Raw genomic sequence first — 19,249 nt, forward strand, 5'->3', positions numbered from 1 at the left:
CACACACACACACACACTTATGGGTACAAGTCTTCTAACTTTAAATGGCGATGAAATATTCAATTAAATACCTGTTTTATGTAGTTCCATGATTAACTTCAGAGGGTGGTTATAAAGTATATTAGGCTGTCATAATGTAAGAATGACATTACTTTCCTGTGTGCGAATGTAACAAGACACACCAGTAACAATACCGAGATACACCAGTCAGACTCGCCATACCAATTGTGGAAGACTATTGCCTTTTATTCTCCAGCAGCCGAAAATTACCATCCCCCCATCTTGAATGCCGAGTTGTAACCTCAGATTAATCATCATCATCATCCGGACCTCCTTTCCCATCCAAGGGTAGGGCGAGGAGTAGCAATGTCCAGACAGCACAAACTTGCCCAATCCAAATAGGCCACACTTCCATTCACTCATCATTCAAGCCTCCAGAATCCTGGCTGTACCGGATACGCCCAAAACATTCACCACATTCTGCAGATTTACACAAACGTATCCGACTGAGTCAATCCGAACGCTGCCATGCTCACAAGGGGTGACAAAATCCCTGATCATGCACTTCTCCTCACAACATTCATTCAGCCAGCTCGATCTCTTGCCAGTTCCCTAGCCTCACCGACTTCCAAACCTCTCCTCCTCAGACACTCATCCACCATATCTCTCCACCTTCTCCTTAGCCTACCCCACCTCCTCCCTTCTTCAAATTCGCTCTGGTATACCTTTTTCTCCACTCTACTGTTATCCATTTTTTTTCACATGACCATACCATCTCAGGACACTCTCTTCGATTCTAGTGTCCACCGACTTCCTCACTCCACATCTTTCACGAATCACATTATTTCGTATCCTATCCACCCTCTGTACTCCACATACATTCCTCAGCAGTCCCATCTCCACTGCTCTTACTCTTGACTTTTCATTTTCATGCCACACCATAGTCTCACACCCATATGTTAAAGTTGGTACTAACACTCCCTCATGCAAGTCTCGTGCAGCTGCAACACTCAAGCCTCTGTTTCTTATTAAGGCCTTCATTGCACCAGCTACTTTTCTTCCCTGTGTCACTCTACTTTCAACTTTTTTTGCACATTTTCCTCTCTTTTCTATCGCTGTACCCAAGTATTTGAACTCTCTCTCCAATTCCAGTGTCTCTTCATTCACTGTGACATCACACTGGGAGTCACCTTCTCTCTCAATAACCATCACTTAACTCTTCTCTACATTTACTCTCAAGGCGCGACGCTCACAGACATCAGCAAAACTCTGCACTAGCCTACCAAGTTCTTGTCCGGTACTTGCAAGCAGTACTGCATCACCAGCATACAGCAAATTTGAGATATTCCACCTATCACCATTCATTACCAACGCCATCCCTCTCTCCATTACTCGTGTTTTTACTTATGTCATTACCCTATCCATATATATATTGAACAACAATTGGGACATCACACAACCTTATCGCACGCCCACACCGATCGAGAACCATTCACATAGATGCCCATTAACCCTTACACATGCTTCACTCCCATCATAAAAACTCTTGACAGCACCTAGCAGCTTACCATCTACACCATATATGCACAAAACTTTCCACAATACCTCTCTGTCTACTTTGTCGTATGCTTTTTCCAGATCTATGAATGCCATAAACACCTTATGGCCCTTCTCACAAGCCTTCCCTGATGTCTGTCTTACTTCAAATACTTGATCCTCACCTCTTCTGCCACTCCTAAAGCCACCATGTTCATCACTCACTAAGACTTCTGATATCTCTCTTACTTTCTCTACAAAAATTATTCTTCCATATACCTTCCCTACCACACTCAATAAACTTAAGCCACGATAATTCTTGCATTCGCATCGCTCACATGTATTTTTGTACAGGGGCACAATCACAGCCTTTTTCCACTCTGCAGGCACAGTTTCACTCATCCATGCCTTCTTACATATCTCCTACAAGCACTTCATTCCACTCTTCACACTACACTTAAGCACCTCTGCAACACGTCATCAACCCCAGCTGCTTTCCCATTTTTCAGCCGTTTCACAGCTCTCTTCACCTGTGCGAGTGTCACGTCTCCTGGCACTGCATTCCTTCTCTGCACACACCCCAAACCAATCATGTTTACAGCCGCTCTGCTCTCTCTATTCCCATTTATCAGGCTTTCAAAATAATCTTTCCATCTGGTCCTTACTTCATCTCCATGGGTTAGTAACCTGCAACCTGGATCCTTCACACCATCACATTTCTTTTATTTTCACTTCTACATTTCTGCAACTCTTTCCAGAATAACTTCCTATTATCAGGGTAGTTCGCATTCATTTTTCTTCCCAGATCATCATTTACTTCCTTCTTTTTCCTCTTCACTAGTCTCTTTACGTGCTTCTTGCCCTCGATATGATCAGTTTTTATTTCAACTGAACCCCTATCCTGTAACCATTTTAGCCACTTCTTCTTTTCCTCCACCGTTCTCTTAACCTCTTCTTCCCACCATGCCGTACCCTTCTTTTTTGTTGATACTCTTGCCACACCACACACCACTTTAGCATTCCTAACTAAGCAGTCCCTATAAGCATTCCACAGGCTGTCCAGATCCAATTCATTCCAGTGTGCTGATTCTAACTCGTCCTCTACTTTGGTCCTGTAATCATCTGCCTTTTCTTTGATTATCAGCTTCTCAACTTTCAGTCTTTCTCCCTGACTGCTCCTCTCTATCTTGATCCACCTCACTCCTCTCAGCTTGATCTTGCATACCACGATCATATGATCTGACAGACCTCCACATCGTCCCCTCACAGGCCTCGTATCAGCAACCGTTACCATCATCGACCTCTCTACAAGCACTTAATCAATCAGGCTTCTTTCAACACGATCCCTGTTTCCTCTATACTTTGTATATTTATGTGCATCTTTGTGTTTGAAATACGAATTACAAATGCACAACCTCCTCTCCTGACACTTATCCTTTAGTCGATTCCCATTATCATTTTCTCCTGGCACTCTATAACAACCCATTGTGTCATCCTCTGGACCAGTGCCTACTCTTCCGTTCATATCCCCCATCACGATCACTTTATAGCTCCTGGGCATTTCTCCCACTACTTCACCCAGCTCATCCCAAAACCTGTTTTTCTCCCTCTCACTCCTGTCCTCACACAGTGCATACGCTACAACCACGGCCACTTTTACTTTCTCAGACTTGAACTTGACATACATACACCTCGAGCTGACGCATTTGTAGTCTCTCATTCCACATTGCCACACCTCATTCATCAACAAGGCAACTCCTTCCTTACATTTTTCTTTCCCATTCATTCCCAATCTTACACATTTCACACCCTCCCACTCTTCCACTTTGCACCCTTTCATCTTCGTTTCACACAATGCCATAACAGCATATCTCGCACTCTTGAACACATTCACCACTTCCTCCCTCTTGCTCTCCTCATTCACACCTCTCACATTCCACATTGCCACGGGAGTCTGCCCATTTGGTTGGGGCCCTGGGCAGGTATTGGGCCCTCCGAGGCTCTCTGAAACAACTGCCATGATTAAATGATTTTGGATAGGGGAATCTGGGGGATACTTAACCCTGCCAGAAACCCCGGTTATTTGGTTACCACCCAGCGTAGTAAATGGTTTCCTTGGTACAGGAAACCATTTGGCTTGTCACTCAGTGTAGAGCTCATATGGCATCACTCCACCTACCACACTAGAAAAAAAATAGTGTTAGTTACAAAGAAATGGTATGGAAATTATATACATCCAGTGCATTGCCTCTTTTTGCCATTGGAGTATGTGAAATATCCTAAAAGAGGAGAAAAATCTGGGTCAGGTTCGAGTGAGGGATATATCATTACGGGTACATCAGTGAGATGCAGACTTCTTCATCCTACGGCGTATTTCGAATTATTGGAACCCTTGCAGCACACAAAATAATATTAATATTATTAAGAATAGCGAGAACACTATCGGACATGCTAAATGGTAGTAAAGCATATCAGATATATTAAATCCGTAGCGAACCTACACATGTTACTAAACAACCTGTCGTAGTGAAAGGTGTAGGCTAATTGATGACTCTTGCAATAAATTCTTTCATCCAGTATGCTGCCTGGCCGTGTGTGTGTGTGTGTGTGTGTGTGTGTGTGTGTGGTCAAAACCAGAAAAAGGGTCTTGATGAAACTTGGTAGGAGGGTTGGAAATGGGTCCCAGATCAGCCAGTTTCAATTTTCATGTCATTTATAATTGTCTGAGGGGGTATTCTGGGCCCTTACATCTCTTCCCAAAGATGTTACAATAAGAGCACATGGAAGAGGAGGCGAGGCATTTCCTTGGAGTTTCGTGCGTCTTTGGAGAGAGAGAGAGAGAGAGAGAGAGAGAGAGAGAGAGAGAGAAAGAGAGAGGAAGATTGTAGAGTACAGCCGAGGAAAGTTCCACCTCAAACTCCTGCCTGCCAGTTCGGACCTTTATGCGTGAGACAGCCACTAGTGAAACAGTAGCCAGACACTCAAATGTCTGGTACAACTGTGTGGGAGGGGAGAGGTTAAGGGAGGAGAAAGGCTGGTGGAGCTGATAGTTCCTACCCCTCCCTCTTCCATCCCCATCCTTCTCACACAGTTATCAGATAGATGAATGTTGGCTGCTGCCTCGCTACCATCTGTCTCACATTTACTATTTCGAAGTGGTGAGAGAGTGTATAACGCGGAACTTTCCTCGGGTGTACGTCTACAGTCCGATGTCTATTACTTTACTGATACTACGAACAAACGATTCCATTCAGCAGAAAATGGTGGTACCTGTGGTGGTAGTGGTAGCTCTAATGATGACGGTGGTGGTGGTGGTGGTGATGGGAGCTGTGGTGGTGTTGGTGATGCCAGTGTTAACTGTGATGATGGTGGTGGTAGCTGTTATGGTGGTGATGGTAGCTGTGATGGTGCTGGTGGTGGTAACTGTGATGATGATGGTGGTTGTGGTAGCTGCGAGTTTGGTGGTGGTTGTGGTGGTAGTCGTTCAGAAACAGTTCTCATATCGGCAAGTGCTTTGTGGCCCGATGGCCGCAGAGTACTTGCTCCCAAGCTAAGCGTAATTTAGAGACGGTTTTAATTTGTGCAAGTGCTGAGCGGCCCGATGGGGCTGCAAAAATTTTGTTTGTTTGCTACCAAGTTACGATCACTACTACTCAGCTGAATAAGTAATCTAAAGCTGGCAAGAAGAAGGTAATATCGGTAAGGTTGAATGGATCTTTATTATTTTTCATCACCCACAACAAAGTACAGTTTACCTTGCCACAGTAGGTGTTGTCCTCACGGGCCTATTTATCACTTCACTCAGTTTTTTTTTTTTTTTTAATTCTTGCCGCTGAACATACGATTTCGTGCTACGTAGAACAGACCTCTAGCTTATATCTACTCATTCCGTCTCAAGTAATCTTACAAAATCTGTACTAAATCGTTTTCATTTAGCATGAATAAAAGTGACGTAGGTGATTTGACTGAATTAACTGGTGAATAATGAACAAATAACAAGTACTGGAAACGCGAAAAAATAAAACCCCAAGAAATCACCGATGTCTATCTATCTATATACCTAGGCTGCTTCCCCCAAGGAAAGGGAGGTAGCCGAGACAGGACGACACACTCCCCATTTACTCATCCATTCAAACACGTTCATTCGCATCTTAGCCCCAAAGGGGAGAACGGACAGATCCTCACCGCACCACACCGCACAAGGGTCAACTGCGCAATGGAATCAGTGACATCCGCAGCAGGGCCCGACAGCAGAACTGGTTTACCCCTGCCACATCATAACAGACCCATCCCCTTACCCGCACCAGACCTGACTAGCTGATCAGACCAAATGAGGGAGAATATCCCCTCAGGGCTGCGTCATCTCATATTCATTCACAATTTCTCTCCATTTATTTCTGTCACGCACAGCCACTCTTCCTTGCTCAACAGACATCCCTCTCGCATCCACCGCTCTCTTCACACTGTCCATCCAACCTATTTTCGTGGTCTTCCTCTCAGCCTTACACCTCTCACATCAGATCTAGTTATCTTTTTCACCAATCGCTCATTATCCATTCTCTCTATATGCCCAAACCATCGCAACACCCTCTGCTCAACTCTACCAGCCATCTCCCGAACAACTCCAGTTTTCCTTCGCAATTCATCATTTTGCACTCGATCCATACGTGTAACTCCACACATACTCCTCAGACACCTCATCTCCATTACATTCAAACTTTTCCTCTCTGCTACACCCATGTTCCATGTTTCAGCCCCATATAACGCAGTCGGTACCACAACACCCTCATACAACCTTCTCTTTACATCCATTCTATCACCGATGTACTGTGTATTAATATCACTATACCTTGAAATATCCAAACAGAAGAATTACAGCTTACAGTATTTGCGGAAGGACACGTTGCTTATTCAAAAAATCCGGGAGTCTCGACCCGACTTCGAACCTTTCCCATACAAGTATACTGAGGAAAATATATATATATATATATATATATATATATATATATATATATATATATATATATATATATATCGGCTCTGCTTGGTCTTACGAGTACTTTATCTTGGACAAAGGGCTCAGGTCAGGCCGCACTGTTATGTCGTGTGAATATATATTTTTTTTTTCCATGCCAGGGTATAAGATTTCCTCCCAAGTACCGTATAGGTACGTAAAAAGTCAATCTCGAGATGCAGTACGTTGTGGAAAATAATTCCGTAAGCAAAAAAGCGTCTTCATATCTGTTACAAGCTCTGGAAGGTGTATGTGATGTATCCATTAAAAAAAAAAAAAAATTAATTAATGGTACGTACAAATGTTCAGGCTTGTGAGATGGATCAGGTGGCCAGGATTTCGGTGGCTTGAATGATGTGTGGATGACTGCGTGGACTATTTCACTGGGCCTGCTGTTGATAATTCCCTGGTTTTTGCACTGTGCTTCCTATTTTCTTGTTTCTGGATCCTACCTCACCCATATTCAAGAGGGAAAGAGAGACGGGATAATGAAGAAGAAGAAAAAGAGGAAGAAGAAGAAGAAGGAGGAGGAGGAGGTTATGATGGTATTGATGATAATGATGAGATAATAAAGGACTGACGGAGATGAATAGCACACAAGAGAATATAAAGCTGTAATGATCAAAGTAGCTTGCTAGGGCAGAGGCTCCGCAAAGTCCTTTATGACAAGAAAAGACTGAAATTGAAAGGGTACAAAATATCACAAAGGAGGCATAACACGCAATAGAAATCACTCAGTAAAGGTTGTATAAAGTGTTCAATGGCTACAACAGTGCAGCCCATAAACGTCTATGACATCTTATGGGTTGATGATGATGATGATGACGCTAATTATGGAGATATTAGAATCGTAGTAAAAAACATACAAGGGGATATTTATCATCTAATAATTCAGTGCCTCATCAGAATTGTTGGGACCTGGGGCTAGGAAATTTAATCCAGACACTTATGGCAAGTGATCAGTTACCGATTCTTGAGTGGCGTTATGTGAGAAATAAGTTCCAGCCCTCCCTCGCATGTAAAGACTTATGAGTCAAATCCTTTTTGGACGCCTAAATCCACTAGATTTGCGTCCATTCGGTTATATACTTACTACTCAAATGGTTTATTGGCCAACAAGAAACCATATGGCTTGTCACTAAGTGTTGAATCACTACATCTTATGAGTGGATCGTGGGTGCCACGAAGTCCGTTTTCGTATCGTTCGTATCGTTTGTAAAGGCTCCATCATGCTTGCATGTGTTGGCCATGGTCATCTAATGGCGGCTCTCCACTCGATCTCTGGCAGCCTCCCTATTGAGTCCCTTATCCCCGAGGCGACATTCTATTACCTCGTCCCAGATTTTTTTCGATCTACTGCTCGTAGCCCTACCCCTGACATTCACACTTCTCACCTTGGTATCCAACTGTCATCCTCCATCCTCTCCGCATGTCCAAACCATCAAAATCTCCCCCTCCTCATTAAACACCAATATATCCCAGTCCGTTTTGGCAACAGAATTCGGAAGGCTGTGAGTCTGTCCCCCTCCTTCTCCCAACGTTGTCTGTCCGTTCGAGCAGTGGCAGCAACTTGAGAGACAAAACAGACGCTTAAAAAATGTCTAACCTAACCTAACCTTATTGTATGTTATTTATATTGTGCTGATATCAACACAGCTTGCATCAGTAACATACAGGGAGAAAATTATCACTTCATTCACATGGTATATTGTATATGCTATTATTGCCACCACCAGAGTCTGCCTCAGAATTTTTTTCCAAATTGAAGGAAATAAAGCATTTATTAACCATTTGTCCTAAGCTGAGTAAAATTGTGTGACGGTAGCAAGAAGAAAAAGGAGATTATGTAATCCGTTTGAAGTGGTTCAGGTGTAATATGCAAAATAAATGAGTGCGTAAGCGCACTCTCACAGCAACAAGAATATTGCCAGCCGTGGGTCTGTCCTGCCCCTGCCCGTGCACACTGGCAACACATCTCACATATTCGCCTCACTACTTTCGCTCTGTAAATTGGGCAATTCAATTTTCCCGCTCGTCTGCTTTACAAATGAGATGCGTCGGTTCCATTGCAGACACTCGCATGAAGTTGCCACGTTCCGTCCACCCCGCAATGAGACGGAAAAGACGGGACAGGAGATATAATAAAACTAGGCAGACGAATTCTTCATGATAAAAAGAACGATACGATAAGAGAAATATCTGCACTGATGGTAAAACACAATAAAGACTGTATTAATGACAAGTTAAAACAAAAGATAGGATAATAATTAGATACGATAAAATAAGGTACGTTGATGGAAAAGGGAATAAAAATATGATGGGATAAAGACTTGCGGCTTTTTTATTCAACATTATCATCATTATTTAAATACTTACCTCACTGACCTTCACTGCTGTACGACCTTAACTTGGGAAAGATTTCCTTCCTTTTGCAACTTATTTCAAGTAGATTGGTTCCTACTTCCTATGATCTCCATTCTTTCAAACACAGTGTATCCAGGCATTTCGAAATGAACGGATCTTGAATTTGGCCCTCTTATATATATATATATATATATATATATATATATATATATATATATATATATATATATATATATATATATATATATTTTTTTTTTCTTGGAAGGAACCGTTTGCGGGCTCCTTGCCTTTGGTTCCCTCTTCTTCGAAAAAAAAAAAAAAAAAAAAAAAAGGAGCTAATGTCGCGGCACTGCAGCCTTTCCACAGCACTGCTTCATGACCACCAACATATTCTAGTGTTAATCTATAATTACACTTCAACATTCAAGATGGATGGATTAAAGTTTTATGCCAAGTTAGAATAAAATGTGTATTTTTTTCTTAGTTAATACAAAGTGCGTAGGAGAGCACCCTTGTTGATACGAACTTATTTACATGCTACATCTAACCCCACCAGTAAAAAAGAAAGAAAAAAAAGCCAAATTTAGCCACCTGGTGATAGGAAGACTAATATGAAAGATATATCCCAAGGCTGAAGGGGTTATTGAAAGTCTAGGAAATGCAAGGGGGAGAATGTGTTGTCAGTCGTCGTGTGGTGAGACTCCAGATTTATTTCACAAGATTCTTCTTTTAGCGTCGGAGACATTTAGCAGAATGGTAATTTAGATATAACCTTCATTAACCCTTTCGTTATAGCCTTCACAAGCACTTACCAGCCCTATCTGGCCGCTTAATGCTTGCTTCTAGAACCTAGGGCACTCGGGCTTCGTCCTCGAGTTTAACTCTTATATGGCTATCGTAAAGAAGGATTGCTTCCATTACTGCTCTGCCTTTGGTCAGTTTGCTTGGCCAATATAGTCGAGTGGTTCAGAGTTGCCATTGCAACCGACAGCTTTGTTCATTCGTTCATCTCGATGCGACGTGCGCGTTTCACTTTCATCGATAACACCATTATTTTCCCAGAAGTTAATCCAGACATCCACCATCCAATCCTGAGTTGTCCCACGAGGAGCGTAGAAGCCCGGGGCTGGGCAAGTTGGTCCTGAAATTTAAGATGAGAGTGACCAGCCTCACTAATCCCTGAGTGGCATAATATGAGCAATAAACCCCCACCACCCCTTGGACATAAACCTTCACCGGGTCAATCCGATTGGAGCGCCGTAATTACCCACTACACTACCAGGCGCCATAATTTGGTTATAAGGTTACCACCCAGCGTAGTAAATGGTATCCTGGTGTACAGGAAACCCTTTGGCTTGTCACTCTGCGTAGAGTCACCTACAGGCAGAAGGAAGAGGAAAGAATTGATGGAAGAAAGATAGACGAGGAAGGAAGGAAATATGGAAGGAGGAGGGGAAAGGCAGACACTCGAGAGCAGCACTATATTGAGTGAGTGGATGGTGAGCGCCCCCACCTCATACATCCCATAAGTTAAAAGAAACTTTTATTCAGCAGTTGACTGCTGAAATGTTGAAGGCCTCAGGTGGTGTAGGAGAGGGTTTACGTATTCATATAATAATTACGATTATTTATGAGCGTGTTGTCCCAGATGATTGGCTGAAATGTGACTCTGAATATGTACAAGGGGAAAGGCGATGCCCTAGAAAGAGGAAATTATATAGACGTAAAACTTTTGGACAAGGTAATGAAGGATATGGAAAGAGTCATAGGAGGTATGATTAAGGAAAAAGTGCATATTGATGGGAAGCAGTTTGGGCTTAAGCCAGGCAAAGGAACCAATGACGCATTATTCATTGCCTGGCAACGTCATGAAAAATGTTGGGAAAGAAAAGGAACCTGTACTTTGTTTTTGTTGATCTGGAGAAGGCCTCTGACAGAGTCTCTAGGAAGGTGGTGAAGTGGGCAATGAGAAAGCTTGGGATCAAGGAGTGACTGGATAGAGTGGTCACGGCTATGTATGTGGGTGCTCGCATCCAGGTGAGAGTGAATGGAGATTTGAGTGATAAGTTTTCCATGAAACCGTTGGCGTACATCAGGGGTCAGTCATGAGCTCATTATTGTTTGTCATGGTGCATGAAGCTCTGTCAGAAATGGACTCTCATGGGATATGGTGTATGCTGATGACTTGGTGTTTGCTGCAGAAAATGAGGGAGGCGGAGGTAAGATTTAGGAAGTGGGAGGGGAATGGGGCACAAAGGTTTGAAAGTAACTGTGGATAAAACAAAATAGATGATATATAGGGCTCGTGACGGTACTGTCAAAGCAGAGGGAAAGTGGCCATGTGCGGTTTGCCAGAAGAATGTGGGAAGTAATTCCATCTTGTGCAGTACTTGCGTTAGTGGTTGCATAAGAAATGTGGTGGTATTAGAGGTGGACTGCGAAATAATGCTGATTTTGTATGGGTGGTGTGTCAGGGAGAGCATGTGGAGATTTTTAGGTGTGAAAGGATTGATCTTGCTGGTGCATCTCTTAAGTGCGTGAAAGTTTTTTTTTTTTTTTTTTTTTTTTTTTTGCATGGGAGGGGGGGACATTTTATGTACTGAAGGAGGGGCTGGAGCTAGCTCTGTGACTAAGGAAAGGGGGGTAGGTGAAGGAAGTTCAGGTAGTTGTTGCCTCTCCTGAAATTGAGAGGGCTCTCCCTCCATGTTGAAGGATCTTTGTACGTGGTTTTTGTTCGCAGTGTAATGCTATATACAGTGAGACCTGGACCGTAAAAGAAGAGGATATTCGTAGGGTTAAAAGTGCAGAAATGGCAATGATGACACTGATGGGCAGTACATCTTTGAATATGAGGTCCAGGAGGGCTAGGTTTACGACTGATAAGTTGAGGGGAAGGATGAGAATGGAGTGTATCGGTGGGTTGATGAGGAGGGGTAAATTGATATGGTTTGGGCACGTGGAGAGGATGGAGGATGACAGGTGGGTGCGAAAAGTGAGAAGTGTGAAAGTCGGGGGTAAGGATGCGAGAGGTAGACTGAAGAAGACCTGAGACGAGGTTATAGAGTGTGACCTCAGGGATAAGGGACTGAAGAGGGAGGCTGCCGGAGATCGAGGAGAGTGGAGACATGGCATTAGGTGGGCAAGATAGATGCATGCAAGCATGTTGGTGCCTTATAAAAGTTACGATACGGCAATTCGAGTTAAGGACTAACAATGAAGGATGGCTTCCATTTATTGCACTGATATCGGTGAGTTTGTTTTTGCCAATATAGTTGAGTGGTTCAGAGTTGCCATATCAACCAGCAATTTCGTTCATTCGTTCGTCTTGAAACGAACGACCCACTGACCCATGGACCTGCTCTGACATACCGGCCACGCCCACGTGAAATTTCGTCTCATTACACCCAACCGTATGGCATGTAGAGGGTTCCCAATGTCAGGCGAAAAATCGAGCATAAAAGTGCCCGTGGCTCGCGTGCAAATGATCGCACGTAGTTATAATTTACACCATCGTTTTTCAATAGTCCTTGCGCGCCATTTGATGTATGGCACGTGGAAATAAGAGGAGGTCAAATGTGGACAGAGACACACACACACAGGCAACGCTTATTTGTATAGTATTACTGATAATCCCTTTCGCCGTAGCCTTCATTAACCCTCTCCATATAGCTTCTTAACCCTTTCAATATACCCATTCAATATAACCTTCATTAACCCTTTCAGTATCGTCTTCATGAATCCCCTCCCCTATAGCCTTCATCAACCATTTCAATGCAGCCTCCATTAACGCCATCAGAATAGCCTTCATTAGCCCTTTCGTTATAGCCTCCATTAATCCCTTCCATATAGCTTTCATTAACTCCTTCAACATAACCTTCATTAACCCTTTCAACATAGCCTTCATTAACCCTTCACAATAGCCTTCATTAACCCTTCATTATGGCCTTCATTAACCCTTTCGCCATAAGAGGGCTCACATGGGCTGAATAACATAGTATAAAGAACCAGCCATGGGATTCTCAGTGGAACTTACGATGGCCTCCCTGTCGCAATTTAGATTATTCTCTAGGATGAATAAAGAAAGAAGAATGTGCTGAATGTCCAAATCTGCAGTTAATACTATAGAAAAAAAATCTTAGTTTATTAGACGAAAAACTGACGAAGTTTGTAATTGTTTCTGCAGGATGGACACGTAAGGGAACGTTCAGAGTCTTGCCATGTCTCTAGTACCTCCTGGAAAAAGAAATCGAAGTTACGGCAGCAAATCGATCGTAAATATGTTCGATTATCGCATCCCAGGAGAATTTCTAGTCGTTGGTCTTCTTTTTGAGGGGAATTTTAAGTTCATTTAAATCTGTAATCCTATGAAGTCCCCCCCCTTCTCTCTCTCTCTCTCTCTCTCTCTCTCTTTGTTTTTACATTGATGTTACTTTTTCTAGATAAAATTTTCCATCTCAAGAAAGCCTCTTTCAACTGTTGGTGGCATTCAATAACTTCTTCACTGTCAAAAACCTCGCTAAATTCAATCAAATAATGTAAGAGGGGCAAGAGTGTACAGACTGGACCTTTATAATATTTCTCTCATTACACCGGGCTTAGTCACCGTTGCCAGTGTCTGCCCTGCATCACTTATCCATTTCCTACTCCCACTGCCACACCCAGGACCACACCAGCAGACCCAGCCGTTCCCTCAACACATAAGCTATTGCCAAGGGAGTGTCTAGTGGAGCGCTATTTACGGACCTCACTGTACTGAAGTTGTCGTGGCAAGCTGACTGAAGGCACTGGGACTCCATTAACCTGTTTTCATGTTATTTGTCTCTACGGTTTTATTCAGTTTAGTTTAGTTTTTTCTTCTTTTTTTTTCTAGAGGATTTACATATAGCCTTCATTTAAAAATCACTCCTACAGTCGGTTAACAATAGTAATAATTAAGCAAAGACGTTATTACTGAGTGCTATGGATTACTGGTTTACTTATTCTTTTACTGCTGTGAAGAAGGAAGCAAAGGCTGGGGCTCGCAAAGTTGTTGAGAGAGAGAGAGAGAGAGAGAGAGAGAGAGAGAGAGAGAGAGAGAGAGAGAGAGAGAGAGAGACAGACAGACAGACAGACAGACAGACAGACAGAAAGACAGACAGACAGAAAATCCATTCAAGACAAGTGGACACAATGCGTCAAAAGGCTAAAAGTCAAAGGTAGAGAGAAACAGTGAATAAGTAAGACAGTTCCAGAGCTGACCTGTTGCGTGCATAAATATCTGAGAGTATCTATTAACTCTTGCATTAGAACACTGGACAGAAAGAGGATGAGAGTATGCTACCAGGCGGGTGCAATGCGACCCCCGTAACGGAGGACGGGTGTACGTAGACAGTTCAGAAGAGCAGCGACCATTTATGTAGTGATAATGAAAATGTAGAGATGCAACAATGGAAGTCAGGAAGAGGAGGTGAGCTGATGACGCAAAAAGCCTTGGCTCCACTCTGTTCAGAAAAGCAGTGTGTGTGTGGGGGGGGTGGAGCCCCCCCCCCCGCAGACACATGAAAATTGTGCTCCACACAGTGGAGAACAGAACGCCTGTAGAAAGTCAGCAAATGAACAGGGATAAGGAAGACACAATGTCGGGTTAGCACACCTAATATATTAGATGATGATTTACTGTAAAGAGTCCGTAACCAGTTGAAATGGGGTGTGACTCCCAGGCATGAGTCTGTCTTTGCTTCCTTGGCTGGAGGTGCAGCTGGGATTTCACAGACTCTTGCTAACCTTTCTGGTCGTTCTGTAGCCGCTGTTGTAGACGGCCATCGTTCTTCTCCTTGCTTTATCAACAGTGGTGTTCCTCAGGGCTCTGTCCTATCACCGACTCTTTTCCTTTTATTCATCAATGACCTTCTAAGCTGTACATTTAACCCTATCCACTCGTGCGCTGATGATCCACCCTTCACCATTCCATTCGGTTCCCGCAACGTCCGTCCCAGCAGTTACTTCAACAAACAAGGGATGAGGCTATGGCAAACCTAATGTCTGACTTGGCTTGTATCTCTGACTGGGGTAACTATAATTTTGTACACTATCAATCCGACACAATCTTCCACAGGAGTACCCACTAATGTTTAATAATATCCAGATCAGTCCTGCATCATCACTGAACATGCTTGGGTTTTCATTCACTGGGGACTTATCTTGGAAAGATCATATTGCATCTCTTGTAAAATCCGCTTCTAAGAGATTAGGTGTGAAAGCCGAATCCGTACCTTCTTTACCCCTGCACAGTTCTTGACTTTATACACGGGTTTTATTCGCCCCTATTTAGAGTACAACTCTCATGTGTGGGGAGGCTCCCCGCATACAGCTCTTCTCAATAGGGTGGAGTCAAAGGCTTTGCGTCTCATCAGCTCTCCTTATCTTACTGGCTCCCTTCAACCTCTGTCTCTTCGCCGCTCTGTTGCATCTTTATCTCTTTTCTATCGCTACTTCAATGGTCGCTGGTCCTCTGAACTGTCTGCTTGCATCTCTCCACCTCTACGACGGGCGCGTAGCACCTGTCTGGCATCAAACTCTCATCCTTTTTCTGTCCAGTTCTCTAATGAAAGAGTTAACCGTTACTCCCAGTTCTTCATTTATGCAACAGGTCAACTCTGGAGCTGCTCTCCCTCTGTCTGTATTTCCTACTTCCTACGATCTCCAGTCTTTCAAACGCAGTGTGTCCACGCATCTCGAAATGAAGGGTTCTTGAATTTGGCTCTCTTTTGTATTGTTTTTGTTTTTTATTCTTGGATGGAACGGTTTGCGGGCCCCTGGCCTTTGGTTCCTTCTTTCTTGCATTAAAAAAAATCTCTGAATTATATTATATATACTATACGTGGTATTTTGCGGGGAAGGTACAGCCGTGAGCAAAAGTACGCCGATGTTCTTGCCAGGCTAGAGTCCTGCCTTCTAAATTTCTCATTCCTCCACAAACGACAGAGTGTCTTACGTTCTTATACTTTTTTGTTGTTTTTCATATTCCTGTCACGTAAAAAATAGTTCATGGTAACACCTTTCATTGCCTAAGCCGACGAGATGTGTCAATAAGCTATAGCTCACGGCTGTACTTAGTGTACCTCCCTTCGCCTATCAGCTCAAAGTCTGGAAATTCATTGGTCCATATTTTGGAATTCCTTCATTACTGATGTTTTGAAGATGCATGTAACTGTTGCCACTTAGTACTACTGGCCTCTACAGCGCTATGAAGACGCCACCGTAAAGAGGCAAATGGAATGGTATGGGTAATCACTATCAGTAGTCAGTAGTCATATGGTGTGACTCCACGGTGTGAGTTGGTCCCTGATGCCTTAATAAGTTGGCTAGAGGCGCAGGAATTTCATTAACCATCTCAGTACTACTCATTTAGTAACTATATTCTTACCATTTCCGAATTATTTCATTTTACCTCAAGACAGACTTTTCGATATAGTGGGATAAGATATACTGTAGTCCTTATTAACAACTTCACTTTCACATGTCTCCCATAGGCTGCATTAAGTTGTGTGTGTGTGTGTGTGTGTGTGTGTGTGTGTGTGTGTGTGTGTGTGTGTGTGTGTGTCCACAGTAGGTGGCTCTGTTAAACTCATTAACCTTTTCACTCTTCACGCTGGTTAAGTAATGACATAGTTTAATTAGTGAGGGCAGTTTTCTAATTAGAGGGGAGATGTGTTTCTTCCTCCCTTCTCTACACGTCCCTATAAGCCGAAAGCAGTCTTGTGATGGCAGGAAGTGTTTATTGTTACTGTAGTGATGAAACGTCGAACACACGTAGGAATGAGATTAAGTGGACATCATTTTCGTTAGAAAGTCAGATGAAGGTGAAGGAATCGGCACAAGGAGAATTTCTAATCTGCAGCTGTGAGGTGACTCAGAGGTGTGAGTGCGTCTCAGCTCCTTGCTGCCGGGATTTCATTAAACAGTCATGGAGGAGGAGGGAGGAATTACCTGGTTGATTGGCTGGAGGCGCCTCACAACCAGCCGTATATCCTGCTTGTCGTAGGCATTTCATCAGCTGGAATCTCGTTACGGCCTGAACAGACAGTGAATATCCTGTACCACAGGAGGTCTCTGGGGACGACACGCTCTCGAGTTTTCAGTATGTATTCATATGCAATTCTTTCTCCTTAGGAACGTTGGTGCAAGATACAGAATGCCGCATTATGGATGAACTGGAAGGTTTTTGAGTGGCAGGGTATGATGGATCAGGTGCTTGCATCGAGAAATGTGTGTGAGAATTATTCAGAGAAAATGAGGAAAGAACATGTAGCTTTTCTGTACCTAGGATAACAAATGGCAGAGTTAGTAGGGACGCCTTGTGGCACATGTAAGGAGCGGGAGGAAAACTTTTACGTCCAGTGAAGAGTTTGTGTTAAATTAGTAAGCGCGTATGCAAAGGGAAAAAGAGAAGGATGCCTAGTTTAAGGTAACAGTGACTCTACATCAGGAATGTGTTATGTCGCCGTAGATGTTTCATCTATCCATGGTCCCACTAGTACAAGAAGCAGATGTTACGAAACTGGGAGTTGGAACAGGTTTAAAGGACTCTTGGAGAGGGGACGGTTGCAAAGTAAACGGCTGTTGTTTGCAGATGATACAGCATTGCCTGCTGATTCAACAGGCAGAATTTCGCAGTTAAGTAGCTAAGCCTGGTTAAGTTTATGACAGATGGACGTTGACAGTGAAAGTGAGAAAGAGTATGGTGATAAAATGTATCAGAGAAGCAGAGGAGACAGACATGAGAGTAAGTCGGAGTGTGGAAGGTTTGGCAGATGTGAAATTAGGGTATTTAGGGATGGCAAGGCAGAGGAACAGAGAGACATAAGGAAAGGGGGCGAAACTGTTAGCAGCACTGGAACGTTAATGGAAAAAAAGAGATTAGTGTCCATTCAGGTAAGGATGGATATATAGGGAGGCACACCGGCTCCAGCTGTATGCATAGAGATAAAGCATGGGCAGTGAATACCTGTGACCGGAAAGTGTTTAGAAATGTAGTGCCCAAGAGTTATGTGTGTGGTAAGATGGTTTGTTAGGATGAGATATGACGCCGTAGGTGATGTGTGAAAGTAGACGTAACATAACGGCATGGACAGAGCAGGGTATATTAAAAGTGGTGTGGCCATGATGAAGGCATGTCAAAAATTACCTTCAGATCAGAAGCAGAGGTAGTGGGAAGAAAAAGAGGGAAAGGAGTAGATGACAGGATGGTGTGAAACAGATACTGAGCTAAAGAGGTCTGAGCATATAGAAGGGTGAGAGGTATGCATGGAGAATAGAAAATTGAAAAGGGATATTTTATGGGAAGAATAACTCCCATTAATGAATTACATCAGGTAAGTCTATCTATCTATCTATCTATTACTGCGGTAAAACCATAAATCTGGCTGGGTCTGCTCGTGGGTGGTTTAAGATTACTTCGTGTAGACAGCTGAATATAACAGCTGTGAGACAGAATGTGAGTGAGGTCGCTTTCTCCTGACTTCCTGTGCTACCCTAATGGAATAGGTAACAGGAAGCATGCATATGTTGCGGTGACTTTGAGTAACCAGTGATTTCATGAAATCCCCAGTCAGTTCGTGAACTGAGTGTCAACTGGGATGGATTAATTTAGGCTGCGGTTAGGTTAGGCTGGGATAATCTAGGTTAAGCTTAGCTTAGGTTAAGCTACGTTAGTTAGGTTAGGTTTGGCTGGGATAATCTAGGTTAAGCTTAGCTTAGGTTAAGCTACATTAGTTAGGTTAGGTTAGGTTAGGCTAGGTTAGGTTAAGTTAAATGAACGCTAACAATGTTAAGCGTTCATCAAAATTAACCTAACGTAACTAACTTAGCTTATCTTCACCTAAGCTTAATCTAGATTACCCCAGCTTAACCTAACCGCAGCCTAAATTAACCTAACCAAATTAATCCATTCCAATTCATATTTACTTCACGAACTAACTAGGGATTTCATGAAATCACTGGTTACACAAACTCACTGTAATATATATCATCATCATCCGGACCTCCATTCCCACCCAAGGGCAGGGTGAGGAGTAGCAATGTCCAGACAGCACAAACTTGCCCAACCCAAATAGGCTACACTTCCATTCAGTCATCATTCAAGCCCCCGGAATCCTGGCTCCACCGGATACGCCAAAAAACATTCACCACATTCTGCAGCTTCACACAACGTATCCGGATGAGTCAATCCGGACGCTGGCATGCTCACAAGGGGTGCCAAAATCCCTGATCATGCATTTCCCCTCACAACATTCATCCAGCCAGCTCGATCTCTTGTCAGTTTCCTAGCCTCACCGACTTCCAAAGCTCTCCTCC

This window comes from Coenobita brevimanus, chromosome 102 (genome assembly GCF_032717465.1).
Source record: "Coenobita brevimanus isolate Jiangsu-jjx chromosome 102, ASM3271746v2, whole genome shotgun sequence".
Classification (NCBI taxonomy): domain Eukaryota; kingdom Metazoa; phylum Arthropoda; class Malacostraca; order Decapoda; family Coenobitidae; genus Coenobita; species Coenobita brevimanus.